Source organism: Sorex fumeus, unplaced genomic scaffold (assembly GCF_029834395.1).
Source record: "Sorex fumeus unplaced genomic scaffold, SorFum_2.1 ptg000044l, whole genome shotgun sequence".
In the NCBI taxonomy this organism is placed as follows: domain Eukaryota; kingdom Metazoa; phylum Chordata; class Mammalia; order Eulipotyphla; family Soricidae; genus Sorex; species Sorex fumeus.
In genome coordinates, this window is record NW_026606101.1 from 39,600,527 (window position 1) to 39,616,239 (window position 15,713).

A 15,713-nucleotide genomic window follows, 5' to 3' on the forward strand; every position below is an offset into this window, starting at 1 on the left:
AATTTTTAAAATCATAATTTAGGTAATATGGCAATATTGTTGCACAATGTATGGTACTGATGTACGGAGTCATTGCATCACCCCAACGTCCAAGTGCCCATGACCGTCCACCACTGTCCTTATGTCACCTCTGGTCTAGACATCATTCTCCTTCATTGGTCCCCCAGTTCCTGGTGATCAATTCTGTAATCTAAGCCCAAGACTTTGTCATTGTTTAATAGTCCCCATTCTCTTGTTTAGTCCCTTTATATAACACAGATGAGTGATACAGTCTAGTATTTGTCCTCTCTGACTTAGTGTGCTTACCATGACATGCCCAATTTTTAAAGGGGATTATGCAATATGATATTTATTCATAGTATGATAGAAAGCATTTCATCACGTAAATTTACCACAGTGTATTTTTTAATTCTATTGTTGAAGTCATTTGGAGAGTTCCAAATCATTTTTTAACTCACTGTATCACTGTATCACTGTCATTGATTTACTCGAGCGGGTGACAGTAAGGTCTCTATTCCTCCCAGCCTGAGATTTTAGCAGCCTCTCCTTACTCATATTTCCCAATGATTGGAGGCTCTTTCAGGGTCAGGGGAATGATACCTGTTATTGTTACTGTTTTTGGCATATTGAATACGCCACGGGGAGCTTGCCAGGTTCTGCCTGTGTGGGCAGGATACTCTTGGTAGCTTGCCAGGCTCTCCAAGAGGTATATATATACATATATATATTTATAAATATATATATATTTCTCTGTATGGTTTTGTTGCCTACTGTCTGAACCCCATCAAATATGGTGTGGTAATTAGGGAAAATGGGTATGAAGTGTCTAGTGTGTCATGCAGCCACAAAGCAGCCACGCAGTCCAGAAAGTGGCCTGGAGTGTGGTGGAGTGTGGTGTTTGGGTAGTGGAGGTTAGCTGCCAGGGCTGGGTCCCTTGGGGCATGGAGGGCTCTCACCCGCCCCACTCTGGGGCCAAGTGAAAACAGCCTGGGCCGGAGTCTGCATAGAGTCTGCTTCTCCCCCTGACTCCTTGGTAGTCTGCTAGAGATCCCAGCAGGCATTGTTTTTAAAAAAATTTAAATTTAGTCACCGTGAGATTACAAAGTTATGCGTTCCTCCACCAACTTCACTGGCCTCCCCCCACCAAGTCTGCTTTGATGAGAGGCCTTAATGCTGTGTGTGTGTGTTTGTGTGTGTGTGTTTGTGTATGTTTATGTGTAAACACACATATTGTTACTGATAGAGCCATCTCTCAGCATCACCTCCTCCCAATTGAGTGCTTCCCTCTACCATAGGTGTTACCCCGCTTCCTTTCCTATCTCCCTGCCTCCTTCTAGTAGCATGTTTTCTACTAAATACCAATTCTCATGTTTCCATTGTCTTTGTCTATTCATTATTCCACCACTATATTTTTTTTATATCCTGCATGTGAGAAAGATCACTGAGTGTTTCTCCCTCTGACTAACTTTACTCTGCATGATAGTCTCTAGGTCCCTCCATGTAGCAGAAAATTTTGTAACTTTACCTTTTCTTGTAGCTGAGTAATATTTCATTATGTTTCACTGTATCACTGTCATTCCATTGTTCACAGATTTCCTCGAGCATGCACCAGTAACATCTCCATTCATCCTAGCCCTGAGATTTTAGCAAGTGCCACAGTGGAGGCTCTTTCAGGGTCATGGGAATGAGACCCATTATTGTTACTCGGTTTTGGCATATCAAATACACCTTGGGGAGCTTGCCACACTCTGCCATGCGGGCAGGATATTCTTGATAGCCTGCCGGGTTCTCCGAGAGTGAGAACTAGACAATAAGAACTAGACGATATTCATTATGTATATGTACCATAGTTTCTTTATCCTGTCATCTATTTTTGTACACTTGTGTTATTTCCAGAATTTAGCCATTGTGGATAGTGCCACAAGAAGCATAGGGGTGCAAATGTCTTTTCTCCATTTTGTTTTAGGGCTTTTGAGACAAATTCCAAGAAGAGTTTCTGGTTTCTAAAAATTATTATTTTTTAAATTTGGGGGGATTGGACCACACCCAGTGGTGTTCAGGGCTTACTCCTGGCTCTGTGCTCAGGGAACACTCCTGGCGATTTTGAGGGACCATGTGAGGTGCTGAGTACTAAACACAGTCAGACGTGTTTAAGGCAATTTCACTACCTGTCTGTCTAGACCCCATTATTGTATTTAAAAAATAAGCATTTTAGTTTATTTTGAAACCACAGAGGGAGATACCAAACACATACATAGCAAAATGCTTAATATCCGTAAATGCATGGAATTAAGGTAAACTTCTCCCCAGCATATATTTGCATTTGTCTTTGTCAAACTAGAAAGTTACTTTTAGTCCTTCCTTCTGACCTACCAAGCCATATGGTGTAGCACCCTCGTTCACAAAGTGGGATCTAAGGACTCTAGAGGTCTGAATTGTATGTATTTTTAGAGGGTCTGTACATTAGTGACTACTAGTTTAAAAAGAAGAATAACTGTAAGAAAGTCTTTGCTTTTTCTGCTGTATTGATCTTCCCACTAATGGCACAAAAATAAGGTAAAGGTAAAGGCCCTCCCGTTGTTCGTCGATTTGCTCGAGCGGGCCCAGTAACGTCTCCATTGGAGACTTCATTGTTACTGTGTTTGGCATATCGAATACGTCACGGGGAGCTTGCCAGGCTCTGCTGTGCGGGTGAGATACTCTCGGTAGCTTGCTGGGCTCTCGGAGAGGGGCGGAGGAATCCAACTCGGGTCAGCCATGTTGGCTGCATGCAAGGGAAACGCCCTACCCGCTCTGCTATCGCTCCATGCACAAAAATAAGGTCGAGAAAAAAGAAACAAATAAATAAAATAAGCTTTGGGGGACTGGAGTGATAGCACAGCAGGTAGGATGTTTGCCTTGCACGTGGCCGACCTAGGTTTGATTCCCAGCATCCCATATGGTCCCCCGAGCACCGTCAGGATTAATTACTGAGTGCATGAGCCAGGAGTAACCCCTGTGCATTGCCGGGTTTGACCCAAAATGCAAAAATAAAACTAAATAAATAAGCTTTGGAAGTTTCAGTACAAAGGAAGGCAAGGTCACCAAACTTCTTGTGGTCAAGTTCTTCGTGATCACATACTTGCAGTAACAACAGAATAAGAAAATACACTTTGGGATGTCACTGCATATCATGAATCACTGAAAAAGAGTGACAATTCTAAATGCTTGAGAGGATTCAGGGAAATCAGATCATTCTTACATTGCAGTGGGAATGCAAAGCTCTTTGTTCTCTGGGACTTTTATCCCAAAGAACCGAAGATCATACATGAATGTTCATTGCAGCTGGACTCTGGCCATATATGTTCTTCAATAGGCAACTGTCCTTGCTAGGTAATATCACTCAGCAATAGAAGAAAATTGTACATGTATCGTCTTAAATGAAGCTCCAGAGATTTGCTAAGTGGAAAAAAATAGCATCCCCTGAAGGTTAGAGCTATGTGACTTCTTTTATATGATGTTTTGAAATAAAATGTATTTAGAAGTGGAAACAGGTTGTTTGTTCCAGTGGCTAAGGGCAAGAGGAGAGCAGGGGCCGAATGGGTCTGGTGGTATAAAAAGGAGACTCAGGAGACCCTTGTGTTGGGATTATTCAGAATATTGACCTTGTTGCTTGGAAATGTGCACCTTCAGAGGGGACAGAATTGTGGACAGCCTAACATATAAACACACAATTGCATTAGTTTGTGTTTCCTGCTTGTCATACTGCATTTGAGTTTTGCAAAATGTTTCCCCTGAGGATACTGGGAAGAATGTATAAGGATATCTCTCTTATTTTTTTATAACTGTTATGGGTCTGGAGACATAGCACAGTGGGTAGGGCGTTTGCCTTGCACGCGGCCGACTTCACCAACCTGGGTTTGATTCTTCCTCCCCTCTTAGAGAGCCCAGCAAGCTACCAAGAGTATCTCGCCCTCGTGGCAAAGCCTGGCGAGCTACCCGTGATGTATTTGATATGCCAAACACAGTAACAACAAGTTTCACAATGAACAACGGGAGGACAGTGACAGTGATGGGTCTACAAATTATCAATAAAGATTTCAATAAAAAGAAAGAAAATGAAATTTTTGTTTAAAGAAGCAGTAAAGTTAATTAACTTTACTGAAGCCTGATTCTAGAATATGACCATTAGTATTTTGTGGCACAAATTTCTTGCTGCAGGCTGACACATGTTGGGCTTTTCAAGAAAAGTCATCTCTGTATTTGTTTGAGGTGCATGCTGACAATTCCACCTTTATTTCATTTTCATTTCAATTTATTTAACCTTATATATTTCGAAATAAAAGAGTTGGCAGACAAAATATGGTTGTCAGTATTGAGTAGTTGAGTAAAAATTTTTAAAAAGATGAATTAGGATAATAAATGAGAGAAGCCAAGGAAACCAATGACAGCATTTATTTCTATGATAAATAAAATAAAGCCTTTTGAGAGAATAAGAACTTAAAAATATCACTACCTGCCATCATGAACTTGACAGCTTCCCAATTTTTTAAAGAGTTTTTGTGATGGGATTTGTAGTGACATTATCAAATGTGATGTTTTTATACATTGTGACATAATAGGTCAACTTTCAGAAAATGTACATAAGCACGGTGAACCAATATTTTCCAGATTAACAATCTATAATGTTACAAAATAAAACATAAGTAAAAGATTTATTCAGAGTGTAAATAGATTGATGGGTCTTCACTTCACTTAATCACTTAACTTCCCGTTAGTCGTCGATTTGCTCGAGCGGGCGCCAGTAACGTCTCCATTTGTCCCTGTCGCGTGCTAGTGTAGCCCAATGGCATCTGTTTGCTCCGGGAACATGAAGGGCCTCAAACCGATCGTTCATGATCTTGACGAAGAAGTCTGACCATCTGGTAGGTGGGCGGCCACGCGGTCTTTTGACATCCCGTGGAATCCAATCAGTAACAGCTCTAGTCCAACGGTCGTCTTTAAATCTCATTACGTGACCAGCCCATCTGATTTTCGACACCTTGGCAAATGAGACAGCGTCCCTGATCCTTGATCTTCGACGGATGTCAGAACTCCGGATTCTTTCTCTCATTTGAGTGAAACGTGATATTCCAAGCATAGCTCTTTCTATTCTTCTTTGGGAGACCTGAATAGCGTTCTCATCTTGTTTGTGTAGGGCCCAGGTCTCTGAGGCATATGTTAATGCAGGAAGAACAGTGGAATCAGAGAGATGTGCCCGGAGCCGGAGGTTCTTCGTCCTCTTAGCTATTTCTTCGACGTTCTTGAAGGCGTTCCAAGCCGCTCTCTTCCTCCTGCGCAGCTCGGGTGCCAGGTCATTTGTCATGTTGACCTCTCGACCTAGGTAGACATAGCTGTTGCATTCGGAGATGGTCGTTCCATTGAGAGCGAATGGGGCATCAGGAACAAGGCTGTTTCTCATAAACATTGTCTTCGTAAGATTCAGCTGTAGTCCTACCTTTCCACACTCACGGTCAAAGTCGGCCAGCATTTGTGCCGCTTGGCTGATGTTTGGTGTTATTAAAACAATGTCATCAGCAAAGCGGAGGTGGTGTAGTTGCCGACCATCTATCTTCACTCCCATTCCTTCCCATTCCAGTCGTCGCATGATGTTCTCGAGGGTGGCACTGAAGAGTTTCGGTGAAATGGTATCACCCTGCCGCACCCCTCTCTTGACATCAACGATCACTTCTTTGTAGAATGGTGAGATCCTGGTAGTGAATCCGCAATACAGCTCACGGAGGATCCTGATGTATTGGGCTTGAATGCCCTGATTGGCTAGGGCTTCAATGACCGCTTCCGTCTCAACAGAATCAAAGGCCTTCTTTAAATCAATGAACGTTAAGCAGAGCGGCATCTTGAACTCCCGAGAAACCTCAATGAGCTTGGTTATCGTGTGGATATGGTCGATGGTGCTGAATCCTTTGCGGAACCCTGCTTGCTCGCATGGTTGTCCTTCATCTAATGTTCTGCCAATCCTATTCAGGATGACTCGAGTGAACAACTTGTAGATGACAGACAATAGGCAGATCGGGCGATAGTTGCCAATGTCATGGATGTCTCCCTTCTTGAACAGTAGTACGGTCCTGCTGGTTTTCCATTGGGACGGAACCTTGCATTCAGACAGGTAGCGAGTGAAGAGCCGAGCCAGTGTATTGATGAGTACTGACGGCAGGTTCTTCAGGTGTTCAGGTCTGACCTTGTCTGGGCCGGGTGCTGTTTGTTTCTTTACCAACGAAATGGCGTGTCGGATTTCGGAGGGGAGAACGTTGGGAACAACATACCCATCCTGTGGAATTTGGTATGTTGGCAAGTGGACATGGCTATCGAAGAGATTTGAGTAGAAGTCATGGATAATCTTCTCCATTGCCGTTCTGGAGGATGTGATGGATCCATCAGGACGTCAGAGGGCAGTCATCTTGCTCTTATAGTTGGCGAAGGACAGGCGGGCCTTACGAATACTTTTCCCGGCTTCTGCTGCATCTACCAGTACTTCTGCTCTTCTCTCTTTGAGGTCTTCCTTGATCGCATCTCTGCACTGCTTTGCAAGCTCGGACGTTAGCTTGCGGTTGCCTGAGGCATGCGCCAAACCACTCTGGCGAATTAGCTCAAGAGTTTTCGAAGATAGGCGACTTTTTGTGGCTATCTCTCTCTTGGCGTTCCTCGCACATTCATGGAGGTGCTGAACCAGTCGATCGTATTCCTCGTCAATGTTGTCAACAATGGCATCTTCCCATGTTGCCGCAATAGTACCAAAGAGTTCCCAGTTGGTGGTCATTCTGGGAGTTCTCTTTTTGAACTTTGCAGCCCTTTCTCCCCACTCTGTGAAAGATGGGTCTTAATTATCATAATCATTTTTTGTTTGAAACATGTGGCAGTTCTTTATGTTTGAAAATTTGTTTAAACATCATGATTTATAAAGTTGTTCATAAATACAGTTATTTCAGGCCTTCAATGTTCTAACACCAATCCTACCATCAGTGTGACCATCTGTCCACCAGTGTCCCCAGTTTCCCCCTTACCCTTTAAACTTTCCTCTTAGCAGGCACAAAATACCTTACTTTACATTGATTGTTATAAAAACATGGTAAAATTAATAATAAACATATGGTTCAGTTTCTCACACAAAATGCCTGGTGAGGTCACAGAAACTGTCCCTGCCACAGAGCTAGAGCTGCCACAGACCCAGGCTGAGACAGGATCTGGTACAGAATCTGACAGTGATGAATCAGAACCAGAACTCAAGGAACAGGATCCCACACAAGTAACCACACAGCAAGCTCTGCTGGTATCAGCAAGCTGAGATTGATGAAGAACCAGTCAGTAAAGCAAAACAGAGCAGAGTGAAAAGAAGGCACAGAAGGCTATGCCAAACTAGGTCTTTGGCAGGTTACAGGGATTACTAGAGTCACAATCCAAAAATCCCCTTTGTCATCACAAAACCAAATGTCTATAAGAACCCAATATCAGATACTTGCATAGTTTTTGTGGAAGCAGAGCTCAAAGATTTATCTCAACAAGCCCAGCTAGCAGCTGCTGAGAAATTCAAAGTTCAAGGTGAAGCCATCTCAAACATTCAAGAAAACACACAGACTCCAACTGTACAAGAGGAGAGTGAAGAGGAAAAGGTTGATAAAACGGGTGTGGAAGTTAAGGATATTGAATTGGTCATGTCACAAGCAAATGTGTTGAGAGCAAAGGCAGCCCAAGCCCTAAAGAACAACAGTAATGATACTGTAAATGCTATTATGGAATTAACATTGCAGCCATCTGGAAAAATGGAGACCCCCATTTTTTTGGTGTTTCAAAAGAGTAACTGCAGCTTGGTTTGAAATTTGTACTGTTTCTATCATAAATAAAGTTATGGATTCTTGTTGGATAAAAAAGGAATTATAGACTATTTAATGAATAAAAAACAGCTCAGGAACTTCATAGACTCAAAACCAACCTTCAAAGAAGAACTAAAGGGGTGACTGCAAGACAAGAAAAATCCCTACAAGCACAACAAAACTCTACAGAAAGATGTCACAACCCCATGACAATAATCTCTCTCAATGTCAATGGTCTAAATACACCAATTAAGAGACATAAGAGTGGCAAAATGGAATAGAAGGGGCAGCAAAGGCCATTTTTTAATGATCAAGGGATATGTACAGAAGGAAGAAATCACACTCCTAAACATATACACATCCAATGAGGGACCAGCTAAATACTTAAAGTAACTGCCAGTAGACTTCAAGAACATTGGTAGTAACACGATAGTAGTTGGAGACTTCAGTACTGCCTTATCATCTCTGGATAGATCAGCAAGATTAAAACTTAGCAAGGAAGTACTGGCTTTGAAGGAAGAAATAGAAGAGAGAGGGCTAATAAATGTATTCAGGACCTTCCATCCCCCAAAACTCGAATACACCTTCTTTTCTAGTGCACACGGAACATTTTCCAAGATAGACAATAAGCTGGGTCACAAAACATATCTCAATAGAATCAGGAAGATATAAATTGTATCAACTATCTTTTCAGACCACAATGCACTGTTGATCACACACAGACGTGGAGAATCAAATCAAACACCTGGATATTAAACTACTCAATGTTGAACAACGAGTGGGCCAGGAAGAAAATCAAGGAATAAATAAAAAATAATTCCAGGAAACAAATGAGAATGAAGACACGAGTTACCGGCACCTATGGGACACAGCTAAAAAAAAGCCATGTTAAGGGGAAAATGTATAGCTCTGCAAGCATTTCTCAGGAAGGAAGAAAGGGTCCACATAAATAACTTGACTTCACAGCTCACGATCTTAGAAAAGGACCAAAAAAAAAAGCCCATATCAGGCAGAAGGAAAGAAATAATAAAACTTAAAATCAATGACAATGGAACCCCCCAAAAATTCAAAAGATCAATAAAACCAAGAGCTGGTTCTTTGAGAAAATAAACAAGATTGATAAACCACTAACAAGACTCACAAAGAAGAGAGGGAGAACCCTAATAAACTGAATCAGAAATGAAAAGGGGGGCATGACAACAGAAACCAAAGAAATCCAAAAGATCATCAGAGATTACTTTGAAAGTATGTATGCCACAAAACAAGAGAACCTAGAAGAAATGGATAAATTTCTGGATTCCTATAACCTCCCAAGGCTGAGCCAGGAAGATCTGGAGTACCTTCATAAACCTATTACTATCAAGGAAATTGAAACTGCAGTCAAATGTCTTCCCAAAAACAAAAGCCCAGGTCCAGGTGGATTCATTAGTGAATTCTTCCAAACATTTAAAGTTCTTTTCAAGCTTTTTCAGGAAAATGAAGAAACAGAAACATAAACATTCCCAGTTTATATGAGGCACATATCACCCTAATGCCAAAAGCAAACAAAGACATCACAAAAAAGAGAAAATTACAGGCCAACATCTCCAATGAACACGGATGCAAAGATCCTCAAAAAATATTAGCAAATAGAATCCAACAGCTCATGAAAAGATCATACACCACGACCAAGTGGGATTCATCCCAGGGACGCAAGGATGGTTTAATGTTCACAAGTCAATCAACATAATCAATCATATTAATAAAAGAAAAGATAAAAACCATATGATCGTATCAATAGATGCAGAGAAAGCATTTGACAAGATCCAGCACTTGTTTATGATGAAACCTCTCGGCAAAATGGGCATCAAAGGAGCTCTCCTCAATATAGTCAAAGCCATCTACCAAAAGCCCATGGCAAGCATCATTCTCAATGAAGAGAAACTAAAAGCCTTTACTCTAAGATTAGGCACAAGATAGTGTTGCCCGCTCTTACCACTCCTATCAATATAGTACTGGAAGTACTTGCAGTAGTGGTTAGGCAAAAAAAAAAAAGATGTTAAGTACATCCAGATACAAAAGGAAGAAATCAAGCTCTCACTATTTGCAGATAATATACTATATTTAGAAAGCCCTAAAGCCTCTACCAAGAAGCTCCTAGAAACAATACACTTAATACACTTGTATAGTAAAGTTGCAAGCCACATAATCAATATCCAAAAGTCCATGGCTTTCCTATATGCAAATAATGAGAGAGAAGAAAGTGATATGATAAGAGGAATCCCATTCACAATCATGCTTCAGAAGATCAAATACCTTGGAATCAGCTTAACTAAGGAGGTAAAGGACCTGTACAAAGAAAACTACAAAGCACTACTTCAAGAAATAAAAGAGGACACAAGGAAATGGAAAAACATCCCCTGCTCTTTTATTGGGAGAATTAAAATTGTTAAAATGACAATACTCCCCCCAAAATTATACAGATTCAATGAGATTCCTTTAAATATACCCATGAATCGTGATCACAATCATCCTGTTGTTTGTTGATTGCCTCGAGCAGGCACCAGTAATGTCTCCTTCATCCAAGCCCTGAGATTTAAAAGTGCCATATTCAAGGCTCTTTCAGGGTTAGGAGAATGAGACCCATCATTGTTACTGGTATTTGGCATATTGGGTACACCATGGGGAGTTTGCCAGACTCTGCCATGTGGGCAGGTTACATTCGCTAGCCTGCCAGGTTGTCCAAAGAAGGAATGAGATAATAAGATGTCTTCCAGGAGCTGTGTTTCATAGTCTCTGGGTCTTGGCCCTTGATGGGATTACACGATGCCAGGGGGTCAGTTGGTGGGTGTGACCCCTGCCTACTGGAAGATGGAGGATCTGGGTGGAGGATGCTCAGCCCCGATCCGAGCAGGCTTAAAGATCTCAGCCCCGGGACTCACACGCCCTTGTTCCTTTGCTGGTACCTTCATGCGTGTGGAGAGTGGTCTCAGGAAGGTTGTGGCTGGTTCTGGAGGTCTTCGGCTGCCAGAGTCTGCTTGGGGCGGGGAGGGAAACTCAACCCGCGCCCTCCAAGGGGCCCTGGCGAGGACAGCCAGGCGTGGGGGCAGGAGACTCTGCGCAGAACAGAGTTTCCCTCCCCACCCCGAGCAGAGCTCCGGCAGCCGAAGACCTCCAGAACCAGCCACAACCATACCCATTAAATTCTTAAAAAAAATTATCAAACACTCCTGAAATTCATATGAACAAATCCCACGAATAGCTAAAGCAATTCTTGGGAAAAAGGTGATGGGAGGCATCACTTTCCCCAGCCTCAAACTCTACTACAAAGTGGTAATAATTAAAACAGCATGGTGTTGGAACAAAAGCAGAGCCACAAAACAACGGAACTGGGTTGAATATCCTTACACACACCCTCAAACATATGATCATCTAATCTTTGATAAGGGGACAAGAAATGTGAAGTGGAGCAAGGAAGCCTCTTTAACAAATGGTGATGGCAAAACTGTACAGTTACATGCAAAAAATGGGCTCATATTTCTACCTAACACCATGTACAAAAGTCAGAACAAAATGGATTAAAAATCTCAACATCAGATAAGAATTCATAAGGTACATTGAAGACAAGATCAGAGAAACTCTCCACGACATTGAAGCTAACGGTATCTTCAAAGATGACACTCCACTGACCGGGCATGTGGAAACAGAGATAAACAAATGGGACTATCTTTAACTAATAAGCTTCTGTACTTCAAAAGAAACAGTGACCAGAATACAAAGACAGTCTACAGAATGGGAAAGGATATTAATCCAATACCCATCTGATAAGAGGTTAATATCAAGGACATACAAGGCATTGGTTGAACTCTACAATAAGAAAACATTAAATCCCATCAGAAAATGGGGCAATGAAATGAACTGAAACTTTCCCAAAGAAGAAATCTGAATGGCCAAAAGCACATAAAAAATGCTCTTCATCACTAATCATCAGGGAGATGCAGATCAAAACATCAATGAGATATCATCTCACACCACAGAGACTGGCACACATCCATAAGTACAATCTGTTTTGCCATGGATGTGGGGAGAGGGGGACTCTCCTTCACTGCTGGTGGGAGTGCCAACTGGTTCAGCCCCTTTGGAAAACAGTATGGACGATTCTCAAAAAATTAAAAATCAAGCTCCCATTTGACCCAGCAATACCACTTCTGGGAATATACGGCAGAGATACAAAAGAGAACAGTACAAATGACATCTGCACTTATATGTTTATTGCAGCACTATTTACAATAGCCAGAATATGGAAAAACCCCGAGTGCCTGAGAACAGATGACTAGTTAAAGAAACTCTGGTACATCTTCACAGTGGAATACTATGCAGCTGTTAGAAAAGATGAAATTTGCATATAAGTGCATAGACATGGAGAGTATCATGCTAAGCGAAATGAGTAAGAAAGAGCAGGACAGACACAGGATGACTGCAACCATTTGTAGAATATAAAGTAACAGTGGTAGAATAACACTTCAGGATAGTAGGGATAAGGCCAGGCCAATTCCTCCACGGAAGCTGGCGTCACATGCTGGGGGGAAAGCGTCACATGCTGGGGGGAAAGACCACTGAGCTAGGGAAGGGACCAAGTAAAGGATGCTTGGAGGGCTCACTTGGGTTGGAGATACGTGCTGAGAATAGACTATAGACTGAATATGATGGCCTCTTACTACCTGTATTTTAAACCATAACACCCAAAAGAAAAGAGAGGGAATGTGCCTGCCACAGAGACGGGGAGAGGGGAGGAGAGTGGGGGTGGTGGAAGGGATACTGGGATCATTGGTGGTGGAGAATGGGCACTGGTGGAGGGATGGGAGGGGTACTCGACCATTGTATGATTGAAACGTAATCACGAAAGTGTGTAAGTCTGTAATTCTATCGCATGGTGTGTCATTAAAAAATTTAAAAAATAGACATAGTTCAGTGAAAGAAAATTGTTATGTTACTAATTGTTATGTTATTGTTATGTTACATCGGTGTTACTAAAGTCATTGTCTGAGTTTTTTTTTATTTTGTTGAATCACTGTGAGATAGTTACAAGCTTTCATGTTTGGGTTACAATCACTCAATGATCAAACACCCATTCCCTCAACTAGTGCACATTCCACACCACCAATATCCCCGTTTTACCTCCCCTTTCCCACCCTCCCCCTGCCTCCATGGCAGACATGATTCCCCATAATCTCTCTCTCCTTTGGGACATTATGGTTTACAATACAGATGCGGAAAGGTTATCATGTTTGGTCCTTTATCTACTTTCTGCACACATCTCCCATCCAGACTGATTCTTTCAGCTAGCTTTTTTCTTAGTGATCGCTTCTCTATTCCAGCTGCCTTATCCCTTTTGCTCATGAGGCAGGCTTCCAGTTATGGAGCAATCTATCTGTCCCATGTATCTACTATCCTTAGGTGTCAGCCTCATATTATGTTGTTTTATACTCCACAAATGAGTGCAGTCTTTCTATGTCTGTCCCTCTCTTTCTGACTCATTTCACTTAGCATGATACTCTCTATGTCTATCCATTTATAAGCAAAGTTCATGACTTCATCTCTCCTGACATCTGAATAGTATTCCATTGTGTAGATGTACCAAAGTTTCTTTAACCAGTCATCTGTTATAGGCCACTTGGGTTGTTTCCAGATTTTGGCTATTGTGAACAGTGCTGCAATGAACGTATAGGTACAGATGTCATTTCTAGTGTGCTTTTTTGCATTCTCAGGATATATTCCCAGAAGTGGTATCGTGAGGTCATATGGAAGCTCAATTTCTAGTTTTTGAAGGACTGTCCATATTGTTTTCCAGAAAGGCTGGACTAGTGGGCATTCTCACCAACAGTGAAAGAGCGTCCCTTTTTCCCCACATCCACACCAGCACTGGTTGCTTTTGTTCTTTTGAATGTGTGCCAGTCTCTGTGGTGTGAGATGATATCTCATTGTTGTTTTGATTTTCATCTCCCTGATATCTAGAGATGTGAAGTATTTTTTCATGTGCCTTTTGGCCATTTGTATTTCTTTTTTGAGGAAACTTCTGTTCATTTCTTCTCCCCATTTTTTGATCGGGTTGCAAGTTTTTTTTTCTTGTACAATTCTACTAGTGTCTTGTATATCCTGTATATTGATCCCTTATCAGATGGGTATTGGGTAAATATTCTTTCCCATTCTGTGGGCTCTTTCTGTATTTTTGTCACTGTTTCTTTTGAAGTGCAGTAGCTTCTTATTTTGATGTAGTCCCATTTGTTTATCTTTGTTTCCACTTCCATGGTCAGTTTCATCCTTAAAGATGCTTTTAGATTCAATGTCGTGGAGAGAGTTTTGCCTACATTTTTCTCTATGTACCTTATGGATTCGTGTCTGATATTGAGGTCTTTAATCCACTTTGAGCTGACTTTTGTGCCTGGCATTAAATAGAGGAGGATTTCATTTTTTTTTTTTTTTTGCAGGTAGCTAACCAGTTTTCCTAGTTGCACTTGTTGAAGAGGCTTTCCTTGTTCCACTTCACATTTCTTGCTCCTTTGTCAAAGATTAAGTGGTCATATATTTGGGGGTCTGTGACAGAATATTCAACTCTGTTCCATTGGTCTGCAGATCTGTTTCTAGTCCAGTACCATGCTTTCTTAATGACTACTGCTTTGTAGTACAGTTTGAAGTTGGTGAGGATGATGACACCCATCTTCTTTTTTCCCAAGGATTGCTTTAGCTATTCGTGGGGGTTTATTGTTCCATATGAATTTCAGGAGTGTTTTGTTTATTTCTTTGAAAAATGTTATAGGTATCCTGAGAGGGTCTGCATTGAATTTGTATAGTGTTTTGGGAAGTATTGCAATTTTGATAATGTTAATCCTTCCTATCCATGAGCAGGGGATGTGTCTCCATTTTCCAGTGTCCTCTTTTATTTCTTGAAGTAGTGTTTTGTAATTTTCCTTGTATAGGTCCTTCACTTCTTTGGTTAAGCTGATTCTCAGGTACTAGATTTTCTGAGGTACTATTGTGAACAGGATTTTTTTAAATGTCTGTTTCTTCTCTTTCATTATTTGTATATAAGAAAGCCATGGACTTTTGGGTGTTGATTTTGTAGCCGGCCACTTTACTTAACCGACCTATTGTTTCTAGGAGCTTTTCTGTAGAATCTTTAGGATTTTCTAAGTATAGTATCATATCATCTGCAAATAGTGATAGTTTGACCTCTTCCTTTCCTATCTGTATTCTCTGGTACCTTTCTTTTGCCTAACTGCAATGACCAGGACTTCCAGTACTATATTGAATAGGAGTGGCGAAAGTGGGCAACCTTGTCTTGTCCCCGATCTTAGAGGGAAGACCTTTAGTTTTTTCCCATTTAGAATGATACTTGCCATGGGATTTTGGTAGATGGCTTTGACTATATTGAGGAAAGTTCCTTCAATGCCTATTTTGCGGAGAGTTTTCATCATAAACGGGTGCTGGATCTTGTCAAATGATTTCTCTGCATCTATTAATATGATCATATGGATTTTATCTTTTCTTTTGTTGATATGATGGATTATGTTGATCGATTTCCGAACATTAAACCATCCTTGCATCCCTGGGATGAATCCTAGTTGGTCATGGTGTATGATCTATTTGATGAGTCATTGGATTCTATTTGCTAATAGTTTGTTGAGGATCTTTGCGTCTGTGTTCATCAGGGATATCGGCCTGTAGTTCTCTTTCTTTGTGTTATCTCTGTCTGCTTTTGGTATCAGGGTGATATTTGCTTCATAGAAACTGTTTGGAAGTGTTTTTGATACTTCAGTTTTGTGTAAAAGTTTATAAAGGGTTGGGAGTAAATGCTCTTTAAAGATTTGGAAGAATTCACTAGTGAAT

General features: G+C 41.2%; 1 protein-coding gene and 1 pseudogene across 1 annotated transcript in view; both read left to right on the forward strand.

The window, feature by feature from the left end:
* Nucleotides 1-15,713, forward strand: part of CFAP61 (cilia and flagella associated protein 61) — a 402,292-nt gene that overhangs the window by 177,841 nt on the left and 208,738 nt on the right. The window lies entirely within an intron of this gene.
* Nucleotides 7,148-7,898, forward strand: LOC130030208 (nascent polypeptide-associated complex subunit alpha-like; annotated as a pseudogene).